Below are 12,090 nucleotides of genomic sequence, written 5' to 3' on the forward strand. Positions count from 1 at the left end.
ACGTACTCTTTGCCGTGAGAGTCGTTTGGCAGGGGGACTTAATAGGTGCTCTCTGGTAGTCCAATGGCTATTCCTATTGCAATCTTTGCCTGCCTGTTGGCAGGTCTCTTGATTCTCTCATTGGCAAACAGGTCGTGTCCTGCTGCTCTCTTCGAACCCTTGGTAGGCACTTTTGCCCCTTGGTCCAGTTTTTGTATCTGGACTCTGTTGTCTTACCGCATCGGCGAACTTTACATGCAGAGTTTCTTCTTCAGCTTCTCATATTGGTGCTGAGTAGTCAACTGGTGAACTGTTAAGGCATCCTATTGCATATTGTTTGCTAGTAAAGGTCATTTTATTCTCATTCTAATCGATTGTCGGATTGTGTCTTCATAACTATGGCATTCCTAGGACTATCTCATGGTTCTTAAGATCCGCTACCTGGAAGGTTGCCATTTCCCTATAGCTGTCAATGTCCATAGGTACTTCCATCACATGGGTTATAGGACCCATTGCCCTTGGCTTCCGGTCCACTAAGTAGACTTGTCTCACTTTCTTTGCTTTCTTGGTATTGTGGCCGTATTTGTCGCGGATTTCCTTGTTGATGAAATCTTCAGTTGCCCTGAAGTTAAGCATTACATATATCACTTTCTCTTCGCACTTTTCATTGTATATTTTTATCTTGATTCTTACATGATCCCTGTCTCCTTCTCGTAGTTGTGTGTGTAGTACTGTATAGTAGTTTGTTAACTTGATAGGTTTTCCCAGTCTGCATCTTGCGTCTCCCGGACCACCATTTACTGGGAACCCTTGTTGGTTTCTGCCGATAAGTCCTCAGCAATCATCTCGCAGATGTTGCTCTTTTTTTAAAACTGGAAGTGATTGTTTCCAGCCGCGTTTGTCCATTGATATCTATTGTCAGATTGGCTTCAGCATTTCCGTATCTGATGTTTTGCTTTTCAGCACCTTAAGCAGAGTTTCCCATTCATCCTTTTAGTATATTCTTCTTTGGATAGATTCAGAGCTGGTCCTGCTCTTGATTTGCCTAATTCCATTAGCTCGTCTAGTAGTAGTACTCTGCTTTCGCTCCTAGCTACTTGTCATCTTAAAGCTCCATCCATATTCCTAGACAATTCAACCACCCTGTGTGCTATAATCTTTTCCAAATTGTTCCGAAGCATGTTCAGTTTGTATTCCTTGTCGATCGCCTATCTTGCAAATGGTTCTGAAGTTATGTAGTGCAGGTCAGGAATTTCCCAAGCTGCTCACAGTCTGTTACTGCAGTTCCTTAGCAAAATGATGTAGAGAGGGGCATCGTCGAATTCTGCCTCGTATTCCAGTAGTAGACATTCATTCCAGTGTGCCAAAAAGGTCTGTTTTCCTCATTAGAGTTTGTCCAACTTCCATCTCACTGTTTCTTTGGTGTTGGGATTGCCAAACTGTTCAAAGAGTGTTGCCTTGAATTCCACATATGTGACCTATTGTCTTTGTTTTCTTTTATCTTGGAAAGGCATGATTCATTATCCAGTAAGTCCTCTCAATAGAGATTCCACAAAGGAAATCTTAATCTCATTGTGATATTCTCCATACCTCTTAACTGCAAAGTATCCTTCGCATTGTGCTAAGAATATAGTTTATCTTTGGCTTCATCATATGTGTTGGATTCTTGGGCTTTTGGCTGTTGTATTTTCCCTTGTCTTGTATTTCGTGTTACTGTGAGAAATTTTTGAAACTCATCTTCAGTCATTCCAAGTACACTGGTACCTAGTGCCGGAGCAGCCTGGGCTGATGGCCCAGGTGCTACTGATCCCGACATTCTTTCTGGCTGTGCAGTTCCTGTAGGGGAGCTATCGACGGGTGACCCATTCTCTGAGGTTACTGGACTTGCTGTCCTCGAGAGCTCTGCCAAAATGTAATCTTGGGCATCGCTAAATCCTCCTGGATTAAGGTTTTGATTGCTGATGTCAATATCTTCTTCCCTGTCTGGGTTGAAGGAAGCCGTCTTGTATCGCTTGATGTCACTCCAGGTGACACTTTGTAATGTAACAATTCTCTTTTAGATGTTTAGTTTTTTGCGACGGGAAACGATACTTCTCTGCTTCTGCTTCTTAGTCTTACTATAGCTCTAGACCTATGTCTACATTACCAATAGTACAAGACCTTTGTCTTACATTGAGAATGCCTATCATAAGCTTTCTCTAACTCTCCTTTGTAAAGAGTTCTCTTTAGCATAACAATAATAAAGGTCGTAATAATGATAAAGAACGTAAAGGTGTTTTATATTCATTATAGTAATAAGTAGGAAAAGTACTTAGAACAAAGCATGAAGAACCTATCCTCCTTGGCCATACTAGCCTCCTTATATAGTATTCTTCCAGCCCATAGTCATGTGATCCAAAGTGGTCATATGCACAAAACCAAATCATAATAAACTAATCATACGACCAAAGTGGTCACATGTTCAAAACCCATGACCTCGTAGTAAGGTCATGTGCAAAAACTCATACACCCATTATAATACAATAAACAAGTCAGATGACTCGAATGAGTTACATGCTCAAAACTCATGACCTTACAATAAGGTCAGATGCTAAACATAAATCATATGTGCAAGATATACCCGCAAGGCACACTTGCAAGGCATACTCATCAGGCACATGTCCCATGACTCATATTCGTGTCATGTATGAAACCTATCAAACTATAATATAATAAATCATATGACCCGAATGAGTCATATGCATAAAACAATAACATACCTATGACTCATAATTATGCATCATGTGAAAACCTTTTCTGTGCCAAGCCACATTCATGACAGTATTACAGGTATGTAGATGGTTTATATTATTTTGCATTTAATTACAGTATTAGTTTCAATACTATTAGGCAGATAGGAGTTAAGATGTATACAGACTTCTTAGTAGGATTACTGCATATAGGTTCTGAATTTACTGATGATAACATCTCTCTTCTGGCCCTATTATGAGGCCTACTGTAATGATCCCTCTTTGGATAGTTAGTTCTTGGCGACGGGGAACGATACCTCCGTTCTTTTTCTTTCTCTTCTTTGTTTAATCTTAAGATAGTACTAGGCCCCTGCCTATGTTACCAATAGTACAATACCTTTGTCTTCTATCCGGAACACATATCGTAAGCTTTCCCAACTCTCCTTTGTGAAGAGTTCTCCTTGACATAACAATATTAAAGGGTGCAATAATGATAAAGAGCGTAAAGGTGTTTTATATTCATTATTGTAATAAGAAAAGTACTTCGAATTTAATCTAATTTTATGTAAACTCATACTGCCAACACTGGCATATGACAAGCCCCTGCTGGTACAGGGATACCGCTAACTGGTATACCACTAATCCTAAGCTAACTAAGTCTACGGTCCCACACCTACCATCCCTGAGTCATGCCCGCATGCAAACTAATTACAAAATTATTAAACAACCCAGCGCCTGCCCCGGTCCAAGTCCATAGCGCCTCTGGTCTGGAGCTAACCAGTACTAAATGTAGTCAAAGCCGAGTAAAAGACCAACCCAACCAGGTTCCTCATCCAACAAACATAAAATCACTACTAACCGACCTGAAAACCGTCATGTAAAACCTCCACCACAGTAGAAAACCAACAAACACAAACTAAACCTCCAGGCAATAAAATAGCAGGGAGGAGGCAACTAACATATCAACCTCTCATACCCACATGTCAGGCCATCGACCCTATAAACCCACTTTACCGGTTACCTCCAAAGAGTGTACTGGTAAGGAGGACCTGTACCTGCTGCCTATCTCCCAAACAAAACAACACAAATACAGGAAATACATAGAGGTAGTAACAGACCAAGAAGGTCAGTAGGGCCTATCTCCCACCTGTGGTACCATGCCTCTTCCAGCCAAACCCATAGCTAAACCAACGAAATCAAACAAGCCCCACAAAGCCCAACATGTAAGATCCAAACATGTCCAACCAGGTGGTCGCAACCCACTATCCACACAGGTGGCCATCAGCCAGCCGGTCAATCAGGGAGCTTTACGGCACTCAGAAGCCTCGCCCAACAGCTCAAGCAAGACTGAAAACACTTAGTTAGACCTCACCCAACCTGATACAGGCCCGACCGGTGCTCGCAGGTGCCTCTCCCCCTCCAATGAGCCCCCCCATACCCCACACACCAGATGCCACAGAGCCCATCCGGCCCCCTCAGCCTCTCAGACAGATCAACCATCTGATAGCCACAGGACAGCCCTTACCTAGCCCCATCAGGCAGTGACTGGTCTTGGCCACCCAATAGAGCCCCAATCCCTGGTACCTTGTAGCCAAGGGAGCCTACTAGTCACAGCTGGGAGCTACAAAGGAGGCAGAACCAATACCTAAAGGCACCGGCACAAGCCACACCGTCCAACCCAGTCAACCCAATGTTCAACCAAGTCAGGAAAGAGTAGACAGAGCCAGCAAAAGCCAACTACACAGGTCCGATAACAGGCACAGACCGAACGATGGGCAAGAGGTGCCCCCAACAGATGTGACATGAAGGGAGAGGGTGAGTGAACAGAAGCAGACAAACAGAAGATAGGCCCCACTTGCAATGGGTGAAGCCACCAACCACAATCCACAACCGAACCACCTAAATGCACAGACAATACGAGTGCCTGGCAGCCAATCATCCCACACCACCCTAGGCAGTAGTGAAAAAATACACCAGGGGGTAAGATTTTTCAGGGTCAAAGCCATCCCTACCAAGGTGAGGAGGAGACACCTGACTGAACCACCTAGAATGCCACAAGGACAACACTCCAAAGAAACGGTGATAAATAACATCATAGGATTCTGACCATAGAAACGTAATATAATAAGGAGAGGCTGGGCAGGTACTGCCCTGCCATCTGAGAAGTGACGCGGCCGATACAATGAGTTGAGTAGGTGGGATGGTCATCAAGCAAACCCACAGGCATTTTGTATCATGAGAACTAAAGATTCTGTTAAAACCTAACAAGAAACATGAACTTGCCCAGAGAAGGACAGGGGTGATCTCCTCAAACACAAAGTTCAATCCCCTCAATCGAATGCAAAGCCCATGAGTAGGTGATAGATAGGAAGTCGAAGACCTTTTACAGAAAGGGGCTTATAAGCGGTAGCGATAAATAGCTCGAAGTGCCGGCATCATGGGATATCCAGCAGGCAACGAAACAAGAAGCAAACAAGTAATCTGCCACACAACGCCAACAGACCTCAATACCAAGAACTGCAGGAACTACTGAGTGTACTCAGATATCTCCCCCATAATCCAAGGCATCAAGGCCCATCGTGGGTGCGAAAGCAATACTCAGGGAGAAGCGACAGCAAGGACGAGGAAAAGTAATTAGAACAATGCATGAAGAACCTATCCTCCTCAGCCATGCCGGCCTCCTGATATAGTATTCTTCCTGCCCGTAGTCATGTGATCCAAAGTGGTCACATGTGCAAAACCAAATCATAACAAACTAGTTATGTGATCAAAGTGGTCACATGCTAAAAACCCATGACCTCGAAGCAAGGTCATGTGTGAAAACTCATAAATCAATCATAACACAATAAACAAGTTATATGACTCAAATGAGTCACATGCGTAAAACCCATGACCTCATAATGAGGTTATGTACTAAACATAAATCATATGTGCAAGGCATACCCACAAGGCACACTTGCAAGGCATACTCACCAGGCACATGTCCCATGACTCATATTCGAGTCATGTGTGAAATCTATCAATCCATCACCTCATATGACTCAAATGTGTCATCTGCGCAAAATACTAACATACCTATGACTCATAATTCTGCATCATATAAAAATATTTTCTGTGCCAAGCCACATTCATGACACCTAAATATTCTTAATAAACTTTAAACGGTTGTATTTCGTGACTATGATATTATTTCTATAAAACATATTTTATAATACTATGGATATTACTGCTGCCTGTTCAATTAAAAGTTAATTGTACAATATATAGAAGGGGAGTTCTGAATACCTCTGAGAAGTCTGATGGAAGAAATATGTCAGAGGCATATCGAGTTATTAGATTACAAAGATAAGCTTCCTAACCATAGTCTCTAAGTAATAGGACATTTTTATCCTGATAATCTACAACAACTCTTACAGAACTACAGAGAGTATAGAAACTCTTAAATATACTAATACATATTCAAAGATGACTATACAGTGGTTTGTTCTGGTTATAAAATTCCTCCAGAGTTGATATTCTTGAAAGCAAGATGGGCTAAGGGGAAGCTGCTTAGATTTGAAAGACCTAATAGGTGGTAAATATAAAAGATTATGTAACCATCCTACTCTTTCTTACTTAGTTCTTCAATAGGTAACAACCTTACCACTTCCATTCTCTCAATATCTTAATAGCTCTAAGAACTCTTGTCCACGCTATTACTTCTAATAACGATAATTGTCTTCTACTCACATTACCTCCTATTAGCTTAACCTCTTTCTCATGTAGCCCTTTATTGAAGATGTCTATAAAGTCTTGATTCAACTTATAGAACAGGAATGAACTTAAGTGGTTGCGTGAGGAGTCTGTACTGGAGATCCTTTTTTTTATTTTTATTTTTTTATCATGTATTCATTATTAAGGTACAAGAACTTTCATGCAGTGCTAGCTATGGTGTAAACAAAACCTTAATCTTAAAACAAACATAAACAAAGAAAACTAAATGAGTGCCACCTAATGGTGTGAATAATCCATATCGTAAGGTGTAAATTGCTAAATATATAGGAAAGCATTGAAACTAAACATAAGAGAAAACCGATTACAAAAAAAAATAAAGCAGAAAAGCCTCTCTCCAATTGTAGTTAAACCGAGGATGAAGAGGTTGATGAAGGAATGGGACCACTTGTTAGATGGAGACAGTTTGATAGACTTGAAGGTTGTCTAAGCCAATCAAGATTCGTTTCTGTAGACGGAGATTGTCTAAGAAGGCTCAGATTTTACACATTTTATTTATAACTAATAAGAGAAATGTAAAGTAGGTAAAGTAGAATAGAATCGTGAAGACGATACTATATTGTTAAGGTCTCTTCTCCATAGCTTGATGATGTTTAAAAGCTCTGGAGGTACTTCAATATTTATATTCAGTGTCTTAGTGTTTGTGGACTACATCTATCTATTATACAACTATGTACCTCTCTAATTATAACTTGCAACATCAAGTATCCTATAAAGGTGCAAACCCCTAGTGACCCTTAAAATCACCATATCCTCTTCCGTAATCATGATTTTGCTCACTAAGAACCAGTCTATTCTCAATAGTAACTATCAGATCATCAGAACTACTGGACTTATGGCCTAGTTCTTAAGTCGAGCTGAGTTGACCACAATTGTCTCCATCATTGATGAAATAATGAGTTCTAATTGCAAGTTGTATCTGTGATGGTAGTTATAATTACAACCTTCCTCAGGTGTCTAACTTGAAACCTCTATAATGTCATATCCAACAGACAGATATCTTTTGGAAGACTTCCTACTAACCCACAGATAGCTATTCTACCAGATTGGCAGATAATCTCTCAGTTATCAACCCTCAGGTATTCTAGATAACAGAGTTTCAATCCCTATTCTAGTATCAGGAATCATTCCCATAATCACAGCACATTCCTGGACTTAGTTGTAATACTCCTCGAAGTCCATTAGCTTCTGTAGTAGTGTTCCTGGGCATTCTAGACTCTTCAAATTATCATAGGATGGGTGTGAATGTATTGGCTTCTCATTAAGATCTCTTACCATTCAATCCCATATCTTCATATGAAAACATCCAGTTACTTACAGCCTATGCCAAAAATGTCACATCTTTGAAGCCTAGTAACTCTCTAAGTAGTTGATGGATTTACTATGTTCCACTTCCCAGACCTAGCCAAAAGTCCCCTCTAATATATCCTGTCAACAGAATCTGGTCCAACAGATAGCAGTGATGTTTACAATGTTATTCTTACATCTTTAATTCTGTAGAAATATAGTCACAGAATACAACTGAGATTGATATGTATGATGATGTAGGGGCCGCATAAGAGTTCTGGAGGAAAGTATTAGAGACCCCAAATGCCAATTCTTAGTGGAGTTACCCTACTTTGGGTGGTTCCTAGGTATTGGATCTCAGGATTCCTAACAGCGTCATAGATATTCATAGATATATGATAACTCACAGTTGTGAGTCAGATGATGTTTTGATGTTCACTCGTGACTCATGCTTATAAGTCACGAGTCTCACGCATGTGATACACTTATCACACATGACTTGTTATAAGGATTGTGATTGGTTTATGTATATTGCACAGTTGATTCTTACGAGTCAAGCTGAGGATCTTACATGACTCACAATTGTGAGTCATAGGATATAGTGACGTGAAGGGATAAGTCACACAGGGTTAGGGTTGGATGAGGTGTCTGTATAAATAGCAAGATCTAGGGACCTCCAGTACATCACGCTCCATCGCTCCTATTTTCCTCCTACATAGTTTGGCAACACCACGTCAACTATCGTGGGCCCTCCCACTCCCCTCTGCCCCCTCAATAGTTCCTACCTAGGGGCACGGTTAACTCTACCATCCTCTCCTGCTTTGGCCTCGCTTGTCTCTTGTCTGCTTGATAGGGGAGTTATCTGGGCTTGCCCAGTAGTCCTGTCTTGCTAATAGGGACTCACTTAGCTTTGGCACGGTCAGCTTCCTCTCTTCGCTTCCGGACGGTACTGGCAGTGGTGGACGTCCTTCTCCCCACTTGCACCATCCCTGTTGGGGAACGCCTCGGCTAGTAACGTTGGGGTCTGTCTCGCGGTGAGATTTGACCATACCCTCCTAGTCGCTCAGTTCAAGTTTGGTTGCCTTCCTCACCTCACCCTTCCATCTCCCTGCCGCCGGTGGGATCCCTTCCACTAAGTGACGTTATCTCTCAGAGAACAAGGGACTACATGAGAGATGCGGTAATACGTCGGTTCAGTCTATGGTCGGGTTTGCACAGGAGCCTTTGGTCCTACCTCCACTTTCCACTTCGGTTGCGTTGGCTCGCACCCTACTGCCTTCTCTCCTTGGCTGGTACCCTACTACCTCCTCCCTTTGGCTGGCATCCTACTGCTGGGCCGCATCCCCTCTGCCAAACATCCATTCCTTGGATCTAGCACCGTGGCCTCTGTTCTCGATTGGCGGGTCATGGGATTGCACTACTTCTGTGGCTTACCTGGTTGGGGGCACTCGGCCTTAGGGCTCGTCGCCGGCCGCCCACTGCGGGGGCGGTTCTTTAAATAACCGCAAATCTGGTGGTACAGTGGGCAGTGGTTGTTTTCTTTTGTGGCCCTATGGGTCTTGTAGTTTACAGGATGGAGTTTTTCCTTATGCTTTCCTGTCTAGCTTGTTTGGTTTCCTTCCTGTTGGCTACGTGTCGCTAGTGGGTGGGGTTTTCTTTCGGATGAGGAATCTTCTTAGGCTTTTGGTTGGCTTCTAGGCGAGACCCTTTCGCATTCAAGTCGTGAGGCTTGCGGGCTGGGCACCTGAGTTGATCGCTCTTGGAGTGTGTGCGGTTGGGCCCATACCAGAGGGTCTTGGGAGTATGGGTTTTCTCTTGGTCTGGGGTGGAGAGGTTTTCTTAACGCCATAGCTAGCGCTGCATGCGATGTTCTTGTACCTTAAAAAAGTAACTAAATGATTATAAAAATAAAAAAATAAAAAAAAGGACCTCCAGTACATGCGGTTTCCATCCCTCCCACAAGCAACATCACCCGTGGAACTGAATGACACCCTGCTTTCCCACTTCTTCTCTCCGAGGCCCCCCGCATTCTGCCCGCCTCTTCTCCGGGCTTTTAAAGATGTACCCCCCCCTGCTGGTAGAAGAGATAGCCGCGGCACACAAAAAGTCCTCATCCTCCTCGGCCCCCGGTCCCGACCTTTTTCCGTACTCAGTCTGAAAGAAGGTTAATGCAGCCCATCCCTCTCTGCTTGTTGAGTTACTCTCTGCGCTAGTCTGCTTTGGATTCCACCCAGCATCACTCAAGATGGCAAACGGAGTAGTCCTAGACAAACCAGGCAAACCCTCTTACGACACACCTACTTCCTTCAGAATAATTGTGCTCCTTGAAATGGTCTCTAAGATCATGGAGAGGATAATCGCAAATCGCCTCTTACCTTTGACTAGGTCGTTGGGCCTGATACACCCACATCAATGCGGCTCCCTTCTGGGGCTAAGCACTTTCGATGCCTGCGCGACTCTGGCTCACGAATTTCAAACTCTGCAATGGCCCCAGCTGGTTGCGTCCACCTTGTTCCTTGATATCAAGGGAGGTTTTGATAATATCTCCCCTAATGACCTCTTTCATATGCTGCATTCAAAGGGCATACCTCTATACCTCTGCTCCTGGGTTAGGTCCTTCCTGACAGGAAGGCAATGCCGTCTCTTTTTCAGGGATCGCCCAGGATCTTCAAACCCATTCAGGTTGACACTCCGCAAGGATCGCCAATATTACCTTTTCTGTTTGTTATCTATGTCTCGTCCCTCTACTTTCCAGTGCCGCGTGGGTTAATCCTGTGTTATGTGGATGACTTCGCGGTGACTGTTGCCTTCAACTCCTACAGGAGGAATGTCCAATGCCTCCAACATCAAGCCAAGATGTTGACTCAAAGGGGTAGGCGTCTTGGGGTCTCCTTCTCTGTACCCAAAACTGAACTCATGCACTGGAGGACGTCCAGACAAAGGGACCTCACTTCCACTCTCCTAATAGTTATTGATGGACTCCTGTTCCGCCCCTCTGGGGTGGTCCGTTGGCTCGGCCACTGGTTTGAGCGGGCCACTTGTTCTATCCGGTGGGCTAATAGCACCCGCTTCTCGAAACGTTTAGCACTTGCCCAGGGTGCCTTCTCCATCCTTAAGAAGCTATCGGGGCCAGGGAAGGGGCTCACGCCCTTCCTCTGCCATAGGCTAGCATCATCCCTCCTCGCACCCATACTCCTCTTCGGAGCAGATCTCTTTTCACCCTCTGCAATAATGACCAACCGGCTTGCTGTCTTTTGGAGACAGGTCCAGCGTTGGGTCACCAACTGTTTCTCTGAAACCCCCACCAGTATCCTTTCCTGCGAGTCAGCCCTCCCCCCGATACAATGCTTCATTGAATACCGACAGCGGCTGGTGGCGCTGAGAATGGTGTGCCTCCCCCGGAAAGAAACCCGGCCACTGCACAGCTGCACTGCTCCTTCCCTACAACATCCTTCTACCGCTCCCCAGAGGACCACCGAGCCTTGACAGTGGGGCTTACGCCAGGCTACAGGCCCCTGAATTGGAAAACCCCGGAGCCATCCCCTCCGGTAAGGAGGCATCTCCCACTTGACGTGATTGCCCACCGTATGGGTAAGCTTGTCGGTCATCTTGCTAGTATGCTACCAGCGTCGCCTACCCTCCTCCCTGAGCCCTTGTCCCCTGTGGCACCTGACATCCCTCCTTTTCCAGCTCTTAAGAAAGGCTGTCGTCAGTTCCTCTTAAACACTTGGACCAAACAATACCCACCTCCTCCCAGATACGTCTACTCGCCCACTCTGGCACCTCACCCCTTCATGGGGTTGGGGAAATTCATAGCGGGCAGGATCCACCAGATGAGGTCAGGAAAGAGCTACCTCCCCAGCCACCGATAATGGAGAGACCCGGACGCCCTCGACACATGCCCCTACTGCGAGGAGGAATCTGAGTCCTTCCACCACGCCATTCTCGAATGCCCATCACATAAAAGAGCCAGAGACACCCACCTCCCCGGAGTCAAGTGCCTTGACGAAGGGGAACGCATCTGGACATCGCCGGAACTGCTTCACGGCCTATCCGCCTACATAGCCACCACCTCAGTTTGCTTCCGTCCGGATATGCCTGCACTTCGATACCCCTGATCAGAGGCCTGACCACTCGAGAGCCCTGTTTCCTCACTTGTTTCTTTGCCCTCGGCCTAAGCAGATGGTGAAAGCATACCTTTTTGTCTTCCTTGAGTGTAGGATTTTTTCCTGTTTAGTTTGAATGTTTTCCTTTATAGTTAGCTGGTTATGCGCTTTGCAGAAAGCCGTACAACTTGTGACAAGACGCCTTGCTGACAAGATAA

This window comes from Tuber melanosporum (genome assembly GCF_000151645.1).
Source record: "Tuber melanosporum whole genome shotgun sequence assembly, scaffold_331, strain Mel28".
In the NCBI taxonomy this organism is placed as follows: Eukaryota; Fungi; Ascomycota; class Pezizomycetes; order Pezizales; family Tuberaceae; genus Tuber; species Tuber melanosporum.